This window comes from Numenius arquata, chromosome Z (assembly GCF_964106895.1).
Source record: "Numenius arquata chromosome Z, bNumArq3.hap1.1, whole genome shotgun sequence".
Lineage (NCBI taxonomy): Eukaryota > Metazoa > Chordata > Aves > Charadriiformes > Scolopacidae > Numenius > Numenius arquata.
Window position 1 is genome coordinate 79,839,092 of NC_133616.1, and position 19,476 is coordinate 79,858,567.

The window sequence follows — 19,476 nt, forward strand, 5'->3', positions numbered from 1 at the left end:
GTTTACCATGGAGAAGAGTATACTGAAAAGGAAAAGAATTGTCTGTAGAAGTTTCCACTGTCTGTTTAGCTTAAGGGAGCACTTATTTCAGAAGAAAAAAGCCTAAGCACATAGTCAGCTAATTAGTATGAACTCCACAGAAATGTGGGCAGAAATATCTACATGATCTTTCTCTGTCTCTGCCAAGAGGAAGAACTCTAGGTCTAACATTGTCTTCCTTTAATATTCTCCAACCCCCTAAAATCCTATTGTAGCAGGTTTTTTGGTTTTGTTTTTGTTTGTTTGGTTGGTTGGTTTGTTTCAGGGTTTTTTTTTGCCTACACTTGACTTCTCTTCAGTATAACTACTAATTAAAAATTATTTCAGATAAAACACTTATTCATACTGTATAATAAAAATACAAAATTATGTGGGACTACAAGAACATCCCTTCTAAAATTGAGAAAAAACAATTTAACAGTTTCTCATTTCTAGGAAGATTTACTAATACTTAAAGTAATTGTAAACTATTTTTAAAACAAAGTATTTGTGAGGATATTTTATTTCAGTATTTCAATTTGCCTGAGAAAACTAAAACACGTAACTGAATACGTCTGAAGTGTATTCTTTTTGTTTTGGTAGTAAGCTGAAAATTCAGTCATTTCCATAGCGCTGTCACAAGGGTGTGTGTTTATTTTGTTTCACTTTAATCTTTCTTGTTCAAGGCACAGTATTTTCCATGCTTAATGGAAAGATTAAACCACCATGGTCCTCTTTCAGTCACCACTTCTATGTGATTCAAGCTCTTTCAATGAAACTTTAGGGAAAAGTATGGATTTCCTCATTTTACAGATCATTTACACTGTAGGGTTTCACTTAGCTGAAACCCTCTTTAAAGCTCTGTACATCTCTCCTAGTAAAGGAAATGATCCAGTAAGTTATGGAAGTACAGGAGCAGGTCTAGTGCAAATATTTTTAGCTGCTTCAGCCTGGATCATATAGGAATATTTAGTCTGCAGTATTTCCATTTGAGAACAATGTAATACTTTTATACATATATGGTGTATATGTATAGGCAGTTCTACATAGTAGGACAAAAACTTGTTCAATGTTACTGGAGAATAGTCACATCTTTACTAGATCAAAACTGCTTTTTGCATTACCACAAGACTGTCATTAGAGTTTTGTATGTATATTCAACACATATCTTTCCTTCAGCTCAGCTACCATACTGAAAATACTCATATAAAAAGAGAGAAAAAAAATTCCACAAAAACATAAGAGAAATCTGTATCTAGTCAGTCATTAATGCCAAGTGAAAGAATAGTTAGAAGAAAACCCATCATTGAAGACATAGACTAATTTGAGACATTTTAGAGCACAAAAAGAAAACAAGAACAGTATTTAATGCAAGAAACAGACTGTACAAGATTAGTATTTGAAGCTATTGTTTACTGTATAAACAACTGAAGGTGGAGAAGATTTTACCAAAAATAGCTCCTTTCTGTGAGCTTCAAATGAGAAATTTGTCTTGAACTCTGCTTCCCAGACACTTTCTGTCTAAGGACAAGGAACTACTGCATTTTTGTGTCTTATATACTGTTCCCTAAAATACAATAATGAGCAATAGTAAGAAAAACTAAACAAGCTAAGATCACAAAATGAATTATCAGATATGTTTTGTGACATAGGGCTATGAAGTGTATCTGTTCTTTTAACATATTCCATAATTATCTACTACCTTGAAGCAGATACTGTCTCCTCATGGAGCAAAAGACAAGAGAAGGTATTGAATGAAGGACTTGCTGCTTTTCTTCATATATGGAATATTGCAATAGAATGTTTTGTGGAAAAGTGTTCCATGCTGTTTCACTTAGCCCTCTTTGCAGAAGGAGGTTGAAGAATTTATGGTCTTCTATCTAAAATACAATATCAGGATTAATTAGTTCTCCAGTGATACAGCCATCTGGGAAACTCAAAGATTACTTTCAGTAACAAAAAAAAAAAAACAGGAAAAATACTGAATATTCAGTAAATTTTGTGCTGTGTCATTGCTCTCTGAATCTGTAATCCAAAGCCCATTAAGGAAATAAATAATGTTCTCAATCAGTAAGCAAGCTATGCTGCAGAGAAGAAAAAGTAATTAAAAAACCCTAGCCACTTTTCTATTTTTTTATATATCTGAATCATCTCTTCAAACATCATCCTTCTAGTGTTTACACACATATATATTCATATACAAAAAAGAGAAAAACAAAGGAATACACACAGTCTTGCAAACGTAATAAATAAGAAAAACCCCCACATTTTGAACATAGTTGAATACTCATATCTACACTGGGACCGACACAGGATTACAGTGATATCCCCAGAAAGGTAAAGGACAAAAATGGACCAGAACCTCAGCTAGTACATTCACGTCTGACAGTACACTGGCTTAGAATATTTAGAAATCGTTACAGCAAACCCTTGAATCTCAGGTAAACTACTGAATGATAATGTCACCATCCTTCAGGATACTTAATTAAACTCTAAATTAAGATGGCATTGTAGATGCACGGGTATGTATAACGGTAAATGATCTGTATTACCCTTTGAATTGTTTAATGCCTTTGAATTGTTTAATGCCTTTGCACCTTATGCTGAAAGCTTTTTAGATGTTATTGCTGCTTCAAGATGCTCCATTCTTGTTTGTGCATTAGTGGCATACACATCAATACTCATGAAGGCAGGACAGTAACTCATATTGCCTTTAAATATAATATCCTAAACACTTAAAAGACTTCAATTTTTGTCTTTCAGAAAATGCTGATCCTATGATCACAGATTTTTTTGTGGCCACATTGTATGAAATTCCTTTACCATGTCCATGAAGAAGTTTCTTCTAAGAGACAGCAATTTTACTTCTCGCATATATATATAACAACATTTTAAATCTAAATTCTTTTGTTTTTTTTCTAAATTACTTTTCAGAGAGCATGTTTGAAATCTGTTGTTTGTCATAGTTTTTACTCAACACTGATAACCTGCAGCTATATAGAAGTAATTTATGAGAAGAATTTGTTAAAAATCACTATAAGGCACAACAAATAGTTACACCACTTTCGCATTTTCATAGTTTAACTCTGGTAGGCAGCTAAGAATCACACAGTCACTCACTCACTGCCCCCCGCAGGGTAGAGGAGAGAATCAGAAGGGTAAATGTGCAAAATCTCACAAGCTGAGATAGACAGTTTGGTAGATAAAGCAAAAGCTATCTGAGCAAGCAAACTAAAACAAAGAATTTATTCTCTGCTTCCCATCAGCAGGCAGGTGTTCAGCCATGTCTGGGAAAGCAGGGCTCCATCATGTGTAACATGTACTTGGGTAGACAAAAAACATCACTCTGAATTCCCTTTCTTCCCTCTTTCCTGTAGCTTTTATTCCTGAGCACAACATCATATGGTATGAGATATACGTTTGGTCAGTTGGAATCCACTGTCCTAGTTGTGCCCCCTCCCAATTTCTTGTGCATCCCCAGCCTACTTGCTGGGGGGATGGTTTGAGGAGCAGAAAAGACCTCACTGTTGTGTAAGCACTGTTCAACAAGAAAACATCAGTGTGTTATCAATACTGTTTTCAATACAAATCCAAAACATAGCCCCATACAAGCTACACTGAAGAAATTTAACTCTATCCTGGCCAAAAGCATTACATACATATAGTAGAAATGTTGGGGCAGAGGACATAGCTGGGACATATCAAGATTACAAAGTAATATAAAGATTACAAAGAATTATAATCAACATTTTTTTTTTTTATTTTTTCTGAAATGTGTTGGTAAAAATCTTTAAGAACAGTCTGTGGATATAGAATATATTTGCACCATGGATTAATTAAAGGTTAATCTTGCAATAATATCAATAATAACTGAAGCTAGTACTGCATTACTAAATGGTTTTAGAGCACTCAGTCACAGATAAATGTCTAATAGAGTAATAATTTCAGAATGAATGATATGCCTCTGTTATCTGCATATCCTTTGAATGCAGAAGGACTCCTGTGTCTTTATTAAGTCTGATACAGTGTCCTCAATCTGTGAATTTATTTCTGAATTCCAGGATAGGATTAAACAAGCATGATTGACTGCACTGTACTGAATTGTGATGTTCTTCCTGGGGCTCAGACTACACACTGAAGCTGGCTTAACATCTGTGTTCACTGGCTTAACATCTGCATGAAAGAGGGTTCTGTACTGTCTGAAGATTTCTTGGCATTCATAGCAATGTGGAACCAGTTCATGGTTTGCTGGATTGGTAGGCACAGCAAGGGGTCTTCACTTAACATGTAATGTTGTCTAATGACCTTCCGTCAGTGCAAAGAAATATTTCTGCTTTGTGAATAAAAATGGTGCATGCTTCTTCTGAGAACAAAACCCTAAGAATTAACCACTGAAATACTGTCTTAGAGTGCTTCTAAGCCATGCCGACCTCAGATACTTATCATCTAATGTTGACCTTTTTTGTTCAGTTCACAGTCTACAGTTGCTGTAGCAAATATAGCAGCCACATTCCTTCATTATTTTTCCTATCCTTTTCTTTTTTTTTTTTTTATGTAGAGCTTTTGAAATTTTTCTTAAGATAATGTAGCTGTGATTGTTGTCTTTACCACAGGATTGCCTAAGTAGCCTGGTAATTTATCTATAGGTACAGGTTAAATACACAGAGAAACTGAAATTGCATAAAATGCAGAAGTATACTTATTTGCCCTTGGTCAGAATATGCACAGTCTTTGTTAACTAGACTATGTGCTTTCTGGGTTATAGAATTATAGATTCTATAGCAGAATTATAGATTCTGCTTATAGAATTAAAGATTATACTTCATTTGTAGATTTTGCTAGATGGATCAAATAAAAACTTCTGAAGTATGAACAAGAAACTTAGCTTCTGATACTCTCCATAATTTACTTAACTTTATTAATGATAGTGAAGCTAGATATTCCTTGTTCCAGAAAGAGGTTGGGACAGGATCTGATTCAAGACTTTCATGAACTTTCAAGACTTTCATAGAACTTTCATGACCTTCCTCACCCTATATTAATTATTTCAAAGTATTCAGATGCACTTAACAATCAGTGTTTATGACTATTTATGAAGAATATCTTTTTGGATGGAAAATATGTAGTCAGCTTCAATATTTGTGCATAAAAATATTTTCTTCTGAGTTTGGACTTCATATTTCTTTCTTTATAGTGATTGCTGGTGCAGGGGGGCTTGTGGTCTTTTCTTGGATGATTGTATTTCCATTTAATATTGATTAGAATCTGGAATAAGCCTTATTTTTATAGTTCAGAAATAAATGATGATCAACTGCTAACACAAGCACTTTTACATTGCACCAACAGCAGAAAATATTAGTAAAATATTTCTCTACATTCCTCTCTATATAAATAAATATTAGTGAAGAAGAGAGAGTCTTATGGAGAGTTGACTTTTAGGTTTAACTGTTTGTGATGAATAATCTTATTGCTTTTTTACAATTACCCATAGTGACACTGTTAAGCATCTCAGTAAATGTGAGGAAGACACAGAGTCAGATGGGAATTCCATTAGGCAGCTTATGTCATTTCCAAATTTCTATAGTGAGACAGCAGGGCAAAATTAGTTAGCAAGTAAAATATCATTTGTAACACTATTTTGTAATGAATCATACCAAATATATGCATATTGAAGTGGGTGCCTACACAAATCCAGGACTCTGTGTGTATGAAAGTGTATGCACAAACACACACAGAAAAGTACACCTGATTATTGCAGTCTTTTTTGGACACCCTTTTTGAACATGTGCGTCATGAGTTCATATCTTATTTTCTCTTGGAGAGAAGAAAGGAAAAAAGTACTAGAAGGAGAATGGAAGAAGCTAGCTATGCCACCAAGAGCATCTCTACGGTCCCATGGGCTTTCTTCACCTTCCACATCTCATTTAATTTGATTTTGATTTCCAATATAGCTAATTTCATAAGAGGCAGTCTGGGACTGTGTACATCAACACTTCACTACGAATTAGCAAGTGCTTCTGCAAAAGGTCCATTCTTTCTGCCAAATACAGAAAGAGCTTGTTTGTACAGAGACAGCAATTTGATGTAGATTTCAGACACATGCCCACAGACACACCACAAAAAGCTGCATTTTTTCCCTTTTGTCATGCTTTTTTCCCCTTTTTTTCCTTCCTTTTTTTTTTTTTTTTAATTTCTTTTTCTAATGTACTATAATATTTTTTGGAACTAATTGTTATACAAAGTATTTAGGATCCTTGTATTCGTACAGTTCTATTCTCCATCAGGAAAATATTTACATCAGGACTAAAAGGATTTTCCAGTCAGTGATCATCAGAAAATGAAGTTAATTTAGACAGGTTATCTGTTATCTTACAGGACCTGTACAGCAAAGAATGATCCATACATCTGACAAAACATTCATCTGTCATAATCAAACACATTTTTACCTTTTGGTTTTTTTCCCCTTTTATAGACATCTTCAATCATTCTGATTCTTCCTTTAGAATTCTTTCCTTCCTGCAACTTTCCTTCTTTCCTTTCTTTAGATTCTTCCTTCCTGCAACGAATTGACCAGCAACATCTATTGCTGGACAATTCAGATTCATTCCAACACTGCGTCATTTTTTCCGAATATATGGTGGAAAAAAAATGGTGTGTGCGTATGTAATGAAAAACTATTTCATAAAGCATATCAACAAAAGGACAAAGTTAAGTTTTTCCTCAACCACATAACTTTTCAGAGTATGGAATAAAAATTTCATCCTTTTTTTTTTTTTTTTTTTTTTTTTTGGCATTAGTTTATGTATTGTAAAAAAAATGAATTGGATCTACAGCAGTTTCAGCAAAAGTGCATCAACTTGACTTACCTACTAATAACACTGAAGGCTTTTAACTCATTGCTTAAATGTCTGACATGTAAATTATCTTCTTTTGATTCCCCAACACTGGTGATCCGAGACTATAACAGTAGGTTTTGCAGCTGTTTCCTAATATAAAGGATACTCAAAAGGTCTCATGTTCACTTCTGTCAAATTTACTATCTAAGTTGTTACTACTCTGGTCTTCCCTCTTCCCTTTTGTTGCATCTTGCCCCAGATCGATTCTTCTCATAAATTCATATCCACCACTATCCTAATCCAAGGTCTGTTACTGAGCAAATCCTACTTTCCTTTCTCCCCTTCCCTCACCAGAACTCCACTATTTTTTATCAAATCCCACTCTTCCTACTCAACTGATCTGTTTTACTTTCTCCCATCCCACTGGACTACATTTACATTATCAATCGAAACATTTGTTTTAGTTAAACTGAAATCATTATCATAATGAATTATGAATATACTATAACCACCTCTGAAATATTAATCCACTTTCAATTACTCCCTTTTAATTTGTTTTGTTCACGGTATTTTTGAGGGTTTTCTCTTTTTTTTTTTTTTTTTTTTTTGCTTTTCTTTGTTACTATCTCACAGGTAGCCTCATATTTAATTTAATTGAGATATTTACACTGATATCATCACATACTGATATCTCCATTTCTACAGAAAGTTTCTATGTAAAATAAGTAACTTCCCCTGACTATGGCATTACCTGCAACATTGTTTTCAGGCTGGCTTTGTAACCATTGTTCTCAACTTGTCAAGAAAATGAAGATAACTTTCTGTTTTTCAAAGAACTTGTAAGAAAGCCCCAAAGATGACATTGTGAAGAAAAAGCACTGTTTTGTTTTCCAGGGTCTGAAAGACTTGTTCTTTATCTTCAGAAACTGTAATTATCTACTGAGTTTGTGGTTCCATGCATTTTAAAATGGATTTGAGTTATGAGAACTTAGGAAATAAACTATCTTTTCATAGCTTTCACAATACTTAAAAGACATAAAGACTTTAAACACTGCAGAAAGAATCTTTTATCTAATGTAAATGGAATCCAATAATCACTTAGCTGTGAAAGCCATTATGTGGAACAATTGTCCAGAATCAAGACTCAGTGAAAGCTAAAACTGACTTAAAAGTAAGTGTTTAATATGGCATAATTGGTTTTATGCTATGTTGAATACTTAAATCATTATTTAAATGTTATTAATCGAATAAGAGGATCCCACATTCTATTAAAATGCATCTCTTGGTTTTTTCTCTCTTTTTTTTTCTCTCTCTCCTTATTTCTCAGGATTGACCTCCTATTTATGGTCATTGTTACCTATATCATTCCCTCAAAAATAGCTAAGACTATCTCCCTTACTCCCTTACTTATGGCACTCCCTTAAAAAGTTTAGACAGATTAAATTAGTTTTTCAGACAAGTGTTTTTCAGATACTTATGCCCAAACTGATACAGGTTACATCCCAACCATGGTTTTCAGGAAATTTGAAAAAAATAGATTGTTTTACACATCAAGATACTTACGACAGAGCTTTTAAACTATAGAAAATATACCAAATCCTCATATTCTCTTTGTTCTTGAGAAAACTCATCCTGTAAGGTATTTTCATTTTCTGTCATAGCTGCTGGGTAACACTGCATGAAAACAGTACTTGCAGATCAGATTTCTCCGCACCCACTCACAGTGAGTTTTTAACATTTGCACTACAGTAGGAAAAGACTGGAAAAATACACAGATATCACCTGAAACAAAAATCAGTGAATCAATACATAATGCAAGGAAAGTGCTTGATCACGATGTTATTCCAAGCACTTGTATCTCTGCTGTTAACACAATACTTGATCTTCTACCTGTATTTTAATATACTACCATCTTTGTGATGGTAGTATATTTGTGATGAATCCTAACTTGTTTCCATAAGGATAAAAGCAATCCTTCTTGTCACACCAATTTCCCTGCTATTCTGTCTCCTTAAGTGGTCAGGATGGGCAGAAGACCCAAAGCTGCCTACATCCAACTGCCTCTGGCTGTGCTGTCTGGAAACACCACATCACTATCACCAACTTCACTCTGCTGCCAGGCTTCTGCCATTATTCTGGTTGTTAGCCTTGGACACTGATGCAGAAGATCACCCTACTAGTGGCACTACATTGCTTTCACCTCTTACACCTTCATTATCAAAAGCAACATGTCACGGGTGGACTTTTCTCCACAAGAAAAGGCTGATGTTCAATCCACTAAGACAAAGGACACGTTTGGAGAGCTACTCAGCCTAGAGAAGAAGACTTTTCATATGTGCTGTGAAATCTGGTTCCTCTTTCACCAAGATACCAAACCATGGTTGCTCAGGTGAGATGATCTGTCCTACCCAGCAAGAACGCAGCACCTCTACAGCTCCTAATGTTGGCAAAAGCCATTCCTTGGTGGGAGAAAGACTTTGGTGCAAATGTGCTCACAGTGATCCAAGCTGCAAAAATTAGAATAGAAGAGGATACTTTCAGTTGGAAGGGACCTACAACTTCCAGAACCTCCCCTTGAGGTTCTACCTACTCCATTTTTCCCTTTCCTTTTTTATTTTTCGTGTCCCCAGATGAGTCCTCAACGTAAACAGGACCTTCTTATCAGTCTGCTCCCGGCCCCGGCCAGGCAACTGTCTACCTCATCTGTGGCAGGAAGCTTGACTGGAAGATCTTGGTAATTTGGAGCCTATTTGCTTTCCCTTCTCTTGTCTGCTTGAAGGTAATGATAGAAGTCAAATTAAAACTTTGGACTGCATGTTAAATGTAATGTAATGATTTCATCTTTGAGCATTTTGTCTGTGAGACTGGGAGAAATGGCCTTCTCTCAAAATGCGTCAGATAAATCTCTGTTTCCATTGCTAATTTTCTAAACCAATTTAAAATTGTAAGGCAGCAACTAAAGTAAGTGCATTTGTCATTTTAATTATAAGGTGATGGATAGTCACTTAAAAAGACATCAGTGCGGTGAAAGTATGTTGCTAGGACATCTGAACATCTCTGGGGAGGAAATCTAGCTACAGAGGGAAGATGAAAAGCACCAGATTAGCAATTTCATATATTTAAAAGAACTTTGTACCTGATTTACCTATTCTTATTGTACTAACACAGGGCTCTTTAAAGGAAGCTGAACTTCTGCCAGTCTTTACAGTCTCTTGAAAATCAGATTCTAACAGATTGAGTGTGCTCTTCAATATGAAAAACTACATCGCTGAAAATTTAATATTGATCTTTTTATCTGTTACATTTTTGAGGCCAGAAGGAAGTGATCCTGGACATGGAGGTAGATTTATTTTTGAGCTCAGGTGGCATCCATTTTCTTCTGGCATATCAGCAAACAGTTTCAGTCTGCCCAGCTGCTTCTTTAATCCACTGGATGTTTAAATCAGGAAACATGTTAAGAATGACTTTTTCTGCTTAGATTTATAGTTGATTTTAGATGCTTCTCAGTAATGAAAAATGTTGAGCTGTTTTTTGGATCAGATCAAACTAGATCAGATAGTTCAAAATCTGCATGGCTGCAACAACACACAGAAAAAAATTCAGTGGGTATAGGCTGGAATAAGTTGGATCAGAATCCAACCTGCACTTGGATAAGGGTTGCACATCATACAGTGAAAACAATGGAATAAATTCTTTTCTAATTCAATGCAGTCTCATGTCTGCAATAACACCTGGGGCTCAAGTAAGACAGTGGGACAGTGAATAATGATTGTCTGGGTCAAACTGATATTTTAGATGGATGTTTTCAAGTTGGGGATCTGGATTATTTCTTTGGTTTGTTTGTTTGCTTGACTGTTTACTGGAGTACTGAAGAAAGAATGACAAATAAGTGCAAGTACTTTTGTTTTCTCCTTGGGGGTTGCTTTAATTTTTCAATTGGACGTAAGACCTTTATTTTGTGGAAAACCTGTTCATGACACTAGGAAAGGAAAGGAGAGACTACAAGCAGGTGTAATGAAAGAAAAAAAGACAAAACCCATATAGTGTGGAAAGTGGCAAATAGCTCTGTGAAATGAACTTTAATGGCTTGGTTCTTCACCCACTAAATTCAATGAAATTTCACAGCCATCCTCAGTTTAGAAGGCTTTTACAGTGCTGGCTTAGGGAATAGTTGGAGTTATGGCTTGTAAAGGTGCTGGGCTCTGGGAATTCTCTGCTATCATATACTACTTCTGTGTCTCTAAGTAGACACAGGCACATTGGAATTGCCCAAAGGCATGTTATTTTTCACTTGTTTCTTGATTTAAACACTCAGTAGGTTATAATAGCAGCTGGGCAGGCGATGGAACAGTATAAAATTTGGCAGAAGTCATAGTAATTGCTGTACAGATGGACAGCTATACAATGTGAGAAGCATAGAGTATCAGAAAACTAAGTTCTCTGTGCTGTCTGCAGCCTAAAGAATCTCGAGGACTGGTACAATATTTCTGTGATCCTGAAGAAATCTAATACAAAGTTAACCTCCAACTTTTGAGCTCAGTTGATCACACTGTGTCACTTCTCAAACTATGCATGCTTAATAACAGCAAGAATCTACAATCAAAACTGGACTAACAGCCATGATTATGTTAGGAAGACTGCTTAGATTTCATGTTCTTCATCTTGACAGTATTGATCCTAGAAAAATAACAGTAAATACCTTAGCTACCAAAAAAAAAAAAAAGTCACCGTACTGTTTGGACAGGATTTCTAATAAGAAAATGTATCTTGGGTGAGTATGTCTGATGGCTTGAAGGTTACCTGTTCCAGAAAAAGCTGTCATAATATATTAGGTTTTTTCTTCTGACAGTCACTGTGTTCTTAGAGGATCTCATCTCTCTAAAATACATTTCCTAGTAGACAATCTTTACACTGCTGTGAGCTGAGTAATCCCAGCTGATGGATTGGCAGGAAATTGTAACTCCGAGTGTAGTCAAGTCTGTGTTTCATTCCAGGCAAGTCATGGTGCCTGAGAAATTAAAGCACAATCTTGGGTGTTGTTTTGAATTTCAGGCATCATATGTTTTTATGCTGAGATGATAATTTGTCATCTGGGAAGGAAGGCTTTTATATATCCTTATATCGTTAGATTTAAGGAATCAAACACAGCATAAATTAAATTATTCATAGTAGAGCGTGTGATCTCATCAGTGATTCAGGTGTTATTCCTTGATCCAAAATCTCAAAGGTATGGGCCTGTAAAGAAATGCACATACAGAAATAAACATAAAATAAAATCCAAATAGGTCCCCAAAGGAGTGCATATTGGTCCTGTCTGGCATGCATATGACTAAATTAGAGACAGAGTTCTTCACAGATAGAAGGATTCTGAGCAGTAAAAAAACAGAGGGTAGTGAAGAACACCAGTAGATCAGTTACAAGGTTCTGCTTCATACTCTGTCAGTGCCCTAAGGTGTGTTCTTTCAGTTTCTTTCCGAATATTGGTATTTGACATTTGATAAAGTATTTCCTCCCTTAAACACGACTAAACTTCAGGGACAAGACTCACAGAAGCATGGAGATAGCAAAGATGAGTAAAATCTTGCAACTGGGATGCAATATTCCCTTGCAGGCTGGTCATCAGCTGGATGCTTTGCAGTGTAGGACCAAGGGTCCTTGGGGACAGAAAGATGAATTGAATAAACAGTGCACCCCTGCAATAAAGGACGTTAATTGAATGCTGTGCTTTAGAAAGATCAGCAGATCAAGGGAAAACATTACTCCCATCTCTGCAAATCAGATGGTACCGTAGATGTTAAGGAACTGCATTGGAAGGGAGTGATCAAAAGTCTGTGTATCAGTAAAACAAAGCAAGCATGGTCCCAATGCATTATCATAAATCTGGGATTAAAGGTGATAAATCTGTGATTTACTCACAGACAACACAGGTAACAGTTTATTGGTCTTTTCTAATGTTATCCTTAAGAAAAAAAAAAAGTTAGGCGTTGTGGAATACTTAACCCTAAGTATAATTTCATACTTATTTCATTTCATATTAAAGACCATCAGATCTGCTTTCCAGAAAACCTCAGATGCATATAAAGACTTTCAAAACTTCCATTAAATAATTTTTTTTCCATTTTAGCTCAGTCTTTCAGAAAAAATTAAATCTTCATCTCTTAATTCAGATTATTTTTAATAGTAAAAATCTCATTAAGTGAAATTATGGTGAAAACTTCTCTTTTGAATGAGAGAAATAAAAACACTGAAATTTGGGAAATAATTACCAAACAATATAGATGTTTTCTGAAGGAATGTCTCGCTCATTTTTAAATAAATCCATGAAAAAAACATTGTGCTGTTTACTCTTTTCTGACAATAACTAAGAGGTACCACAAAAAAACCTGAAATGTTTCTCCCCTACCTCATAGTTTTCTCTTTTCTAGATCAGACAATGCCAGGCCCCTCAGCTTCCCTTTGTGTATTGGATAGTCAAATCTTTTAGCATTGCTGTTACTTTTCTGTGGATTATCTTTAATTTGCATCTTTCTTACAACAGAGTTTACAAAGGTAAATATTCCATCTCAGATTAATCCAGAACTGAGAAGCGAAGAATAATCCCATGTTCCATATGTAACATTACCCTTCAATATACCAGGGTAACATTTACTTTTTATGTCAAAATGTCATGTTGTTGACTTTTTAAATGTGATTCAATATCCACTTTGAACTTCAAAACTTTCTCTGCAGAACTGCTACCTTCTCTGTTCCCGTTTATGTTTTCTATTTCCCCTTCCCAGGTGTAGTACTCAGCATGTGCCTGTGTATAGGAAACCTATATTGTTAACAAGTAAAAAAGCAACCTGAAGAATATTAGCATATGCAAACCCCTTTTTCATTCAGAAAGCCTGAGCAAATTTACAGACCAACTTGTCTAATAAAAAGAGTGAGATCAACAATGATTATCCATAACCACTGATTCACTCTTTTTCCTTTCCTAACTCTGAAAAATCAAATGCAAACATATTCTTTTTAATTTTTAAGTACTCAAAGCAGCCTAGAAAGGTCATAGTTTCTTTCTCAACCTCTACATATTAAAATTTCGTCTATTGCAATTAAAATGTGAGGTCTCAGATTATCACAATAGAGGGCATAATGAGGCAAATTAATATCTGGTGTAATTTTATTGCCCTAACAGGATTACAGTAAGGCTGAATCTGGATGACTGCTTTCTAATAAGCTAGTGACATTACTGACAGAATTTCAATTTTAAAATAAGGCTCTATTGTCCTAACTTTACAATAGAATTTCTTTAATTTTTTTGTTATTTATTTATTTTAGATTTTTAGATTGTCTTTATGTATTTTAAGTTGTTTTTCTTGTGCAGCAGCTGCTGAGTTTCTCACATAGGTTATGGCCAGTGTGTCTGCAGTGTGCTAACTTTTATTATTCTACAAACATAAGAATTTATTCATGATAATGCATATGCATAATGTTGATGCATCTACCAATGCTGAATGAAAGAAGGCTGTGTGATATAATGAGATAAAATTATAATGTGACATCTATACAGACTTTAACAACTCAAAGACATGGTAATAGCTACCTCTCTAGAAGGGTCACCAAGATGCTCATGATATTTCCTGTTGAAGAACTGCTGATAGAATAAGCTGGTTTCAGAGATGTGTCTGCAACCCTATTGAAAATTATGATTGTTAGAAAATAGTCTATATGGAAGCAATTGCCTGAGCTTACCATTTCTTACCATATGAGAGGTGTCAAAAATTGTGTGATAGTAATGTGAACTGGTGTATTTGTCAGGAGATATGAACAAATATCCCAAGAACATTTGTTCTGTGTTTCTGTCAAGTTGCTTTATGTGGCCTTTGGTGTAGGCCCTGGCTGAACGGGACTGGTCAGCATTTCTAGGCATTGGAGTTTCCCACACCAAGTTTTATATGGATAAGAAAGAGATTTGTCTTTTCAGTGATAAGTAGCTTTGCTCCATGTTTTCTAGCTGCAAACTAATTCTTGTATGTTGATCAATAGTATTTTATGGCATAGTTTTCTTCTGTTTTCCAGACTGTGCAGACATACCATAGTGAGTATTCTATACTCCTGCACATATAAATGATTGAAGCAGTCGCACAGCACTGAAAAGTCAAGCCTCATTAGCTATTCCCAGGGCTAGATAAGGCCCCAGTTGATCTTGATTTCTTTTCCTGTGCTTACAGAATAGAACAATCAATTCTCCAGAATAATGTATGTGCAATTAACAGGTCTCTTCAGGAACAAATCTAGCATAGGTGATAAAGATACAGTTTCCGTAGCCAGGACACAACCTCAGTCAGTGTATTAGTTCATGATGGAATTATTGGTAGTAACTTTTTTGTTGTAGCTTTGGGCCATGATAGACTCGATTTTATTTTAACACATTATATGTCTGATAAAGCTAAATGGAAGAATAGGTTAAAGGTTGAACACATTTTCATGTGTTTGTTTTGTCTTTTTTTTTTTTACTATCAACAATTCCTCAATTTCATTCTCTTTTCATTCTTTGTCTCATTGTTACTATTTTGTTTTTTCCTCATACAATCTTTCACTGCATGTCCTCCACTGTAAAATCCATATCTAATTTAATAATGTCTATAGCTACGCTTTCATTTCTTCTTTATTTCTCTACTCCTAGGACAAAAGGTAGACCACTCTTTTATGGTCATAAATTTCACTTCTTTTGGTTAAGTTGCCTCTCCCAAGGAACTTGATTTAATTCCTATAAGAATCAGTAGACAGACTCCTGTAGATGCAGTGTCTCCCTGATGGAATAAGAACAAGGATTGCTGCTTCCATCCTTTACAGTTTGTTTGTTTTTTTTTTCTTCTTTCCTATCTTCACCATGAAGTTGCCTATGTTTTTAATTAGGCACAGAGTTTTGTCATCATTTCTGCCAATGCCTACATCTTTGTATTTCAATTACGTTATCATTTCATGTCATGTTCACTGTGACATTGCTTCTTTTTTTAAAAAATAATCTTCTAAAACTCTTATCCAGTCTAATTTAATTATATTTCCCAGTTTCTGTTCTTACTTTGACACCAGAAACCAGTTATATATTTTATAAGAAGTTATTAGCATGTTTAGCAAGAAGTGTTAAGTCCAATAAATGATATTTTAATAAGCCAAGTCAGCTGAATAAAGTCTCTTACCTCTCATTATAATGTTCAACATTTATGAAATAGAAAATCATTAGATTTTTAATATACTTAGACTCACAGAGTCCTTTAGAATATACTCTGACACATTCTTTGGAGGCTTTACATAACTGGTAATGTTATTAAGAAATCAGAATAACTGCACTCAGTACATTTGATTGCCAATTTATTATCTCAAAGAGAAAAATAACAGTTTAAATGCACATCTTTCATATTCTTTCTCAACAAAAATTTATTCCTTTTTTTGTACTTCCCAACATGAAAAATAGAGCATTAAATTATTCAAGTAATGCATAATTTGAGGGACCATATCTTAGAGAAGCTAATGTGATTTAGATGTTTCGTAACTATAAGACACAAGATTAAGCTATAGAAGGGAGTATCTTGGTTTGAGACACATTTTCACATTCTCTTGTGAAGTGAGCTTCTTACTACATCTTTCCTAAGCATTCTTCATCTCAGAATTGCATCTCACACTCCTTTATTTTCAAACTGTGTGCAACAAAAGCCACAGACTAGAAGTAAAAGGTATGTGTGGGTGAAAATTACATCTTGTTAAGCAGATGTGACAGTAAGTTAATTGTAAGGGAGTATAAGCAGTCTTTTCAATTCAATTGCTAATTATTTAACTTTATTAACTTCATGACATTATTTATTTCCCAGCAAGATTTTTTTTAAATTCAAACAAGATCAAAAAATCCCACCTCATCTCAAAATGATCACTTCAGAGCTTTCTGATCTGCACCCCTGCAGAATTCTTTTCTCTTAAGCAGATTATGACCTTGATAAAGGTAAACAAGTGAAATTGATATAATTTGAGCAAAATACAGCATATCCCAGTAGATCATTACGAAACTCTGAAAAGATGATTGCAGGTTCTGATGCCTTTCTGGTTTTCAACTAAGAGCACACAGTGACAGGACCCAGAGGATATGGAAATATAATTCCATGACTGTCCTGGAAAACTGCTCCAGCCATGGGTACAGATATCAAGGATTCCTATTGACTCCTCTGCTACAGACACTCATGACTTCGGCTTACCTAGTGCTCCATATTACACAGAAAGGAATTTTTTTTTTTTTTTTTTTTTTTCTGGAATTGCTGGGAATCAAAAGATTTGGGTTCAGAAGTCAACAGGCCACAGCAAATCTGTAAGGAGGGCTAAATTCTTTCTACTGAATAGGTTAGTCTATAGATACTGTGTTCTCTATGAATTTTTAGATTAAGACCTACTCAGAGATTCATGTTTAGACTTGTTTGGGTCATATATATATATATGAATAAATGAAAGTGTCTACAAGTGAGATTTAAGACTAGCTCATACTTTTTATGATAAAGCCTCAGCATATTTGTGTTGTCAGCATTAACAGTCGTCATTATTAGCAGCCTTTTCTAACAGTTTCCAAATTGTATTTTTGCTACTTGCTGTTTCAATTATGAAATTTTGCTGTCTGTGTTCAGTAGATAGATTGACTTTAAACTTAGATGTCACAGGTACCTGTACAGTCACTGGAATTAAATAGATACTTCTAGAGCACTGATCATCTCTTGCTGTAGTAGACAAATGAGGCAGACAAGAAGATTTATATCCTAAAAAGTCTATTTCTTTCCACTGATTAAAAAGTATCATACAGGACCAGTAGTGTCAATTATTAAATAAATTTTAAACTTAACTTCCAGATTAGAAATAACCTTACAAGGGCAATTACACGGTGAAGATCTGAGAGCTTTTGAGACCCATCTGTATTACAAATTCGGTTGTATAAGCAAGCTTTTGCCAAAAGAATTACGTGCTTAAGGTGATTCAGGTGTCTATGTAAACTGTGTAGGATTTTTCACCTTCATCATCTGGTTGATGGGGCAGAATGCACCCTCAGCAAACTCACTGGTGACACAAAACTTAGAGGAGTGGCTGATACGCCAGGGGGTTGTGCTGCCATCCAGAGGGACCTCACCAGGCTGAAGACATGGACTGACAGGAATTTTGTGGAGTTCAACAAGGAGAAGTGCGAAGTCCTGCACCTGGGGAGGAAAAATCTCGTGCAACGCTGCCTGCTGGGCATCAAAAGGCTGGAAAGCAGCTTTGCAGAAGATCTGGGGGTCCTGGTGGGTAACAGGTGGAACATGAGCCAGGAATGTGCCCTTACAACAAAGGCGACCAACAGCTTTCTGGGCTGTATTAGGAGGAGTGTTGCCAGCAGGTCGAGGGTTTTTTATATACATAGTTATATCGTTACATATGTTTGTATCTTTATATACACAGGTGTATAAAGAAAATGGGTGGGATCTGCAGTCCCGTTGAGAATGTATTAGAACATGAAAACATTTTATAATGAAATGCTCTTTCTGGTCCAACTGATTATAGCAGTCTCAGTTTAGGTGTAGTTTAGACAGGAAGTGTGATATCTGCAGGTGAGATCAGGAAAAAAGGAGATATAAAGAATACTTGCTGTTTTCAGAGTTCCTGCATCTAGTCCGAGGACTAGTACCCACAAACAAGAACAGCCGCTTTTCTCATTTCAATTTTTTTTATTGTTCTACTTTGTCCCAAAATAACATGGAAAACAAGAAGTGGGGGAAAAAACACCAACAAACCCACTTTTTTTTTTTTTCGTCTTGGAATGCATGTTTGTATATCAGTCTTTTGGCAAAATCTAGGTGTTTTGTTTGTTTGTTTATTTTGCATTAAGAAGTTTGGCTTATCAGACTGCACATCTGCTGTTTACATCCTCCTAATGCACCCTGTTTCCCACAATGAAAGGTCCAGACACAGGAGTTGTAAAAGACCTGTGTCAGTCTAGAAGACTGGTTTCCCAGTGGCTCTGGGACACCCCAGAGAGCAAATCAGGATGCAGTCAGAGAGCATTATTCCCACAAACTGGAAAGATCCTGCAACTTTTTCTCCTGAATACTGTAGGATTAAGGGCACTTGACTTTCTGCTGGGTTGAGAAGTCACTAGATTCACTGAGGTTCATTCAGTTTTACATAAAAATCTTGAAAAGAGAGTTCAACTTACACATTAGCATAACTGAGTATGGTCTTTACTGTTTATTCTGAGCTACAACCCTCACAAACATGGTTTTACCAGCTTTATATGAATATATGCACATATATCATTACAGTTCAAATCACGTAACATAGGACTGTAGAGGATTTAAATGTGTTCAGTATTAATTTGAAATTAGTTAGAAAATTATATGACTTTTTAGGTGTGATTTTGTCTACTATTCTTGACATTAAGAAGAAATAAATTAGTTCCTGTATTTACTGGATTATTTTACCTAGGACTCTGAAACTGCCTTTCGTGGTTTCGGCCGAATTTACCAGAACCAGACCAACAGATGGCCCTTCCCTCCCCCCTCCCCCCACAATACAGGACAGAGGAAGAGATAAGGAGATTTAGAAGTTTAGAATGAACTAAACAACTTTA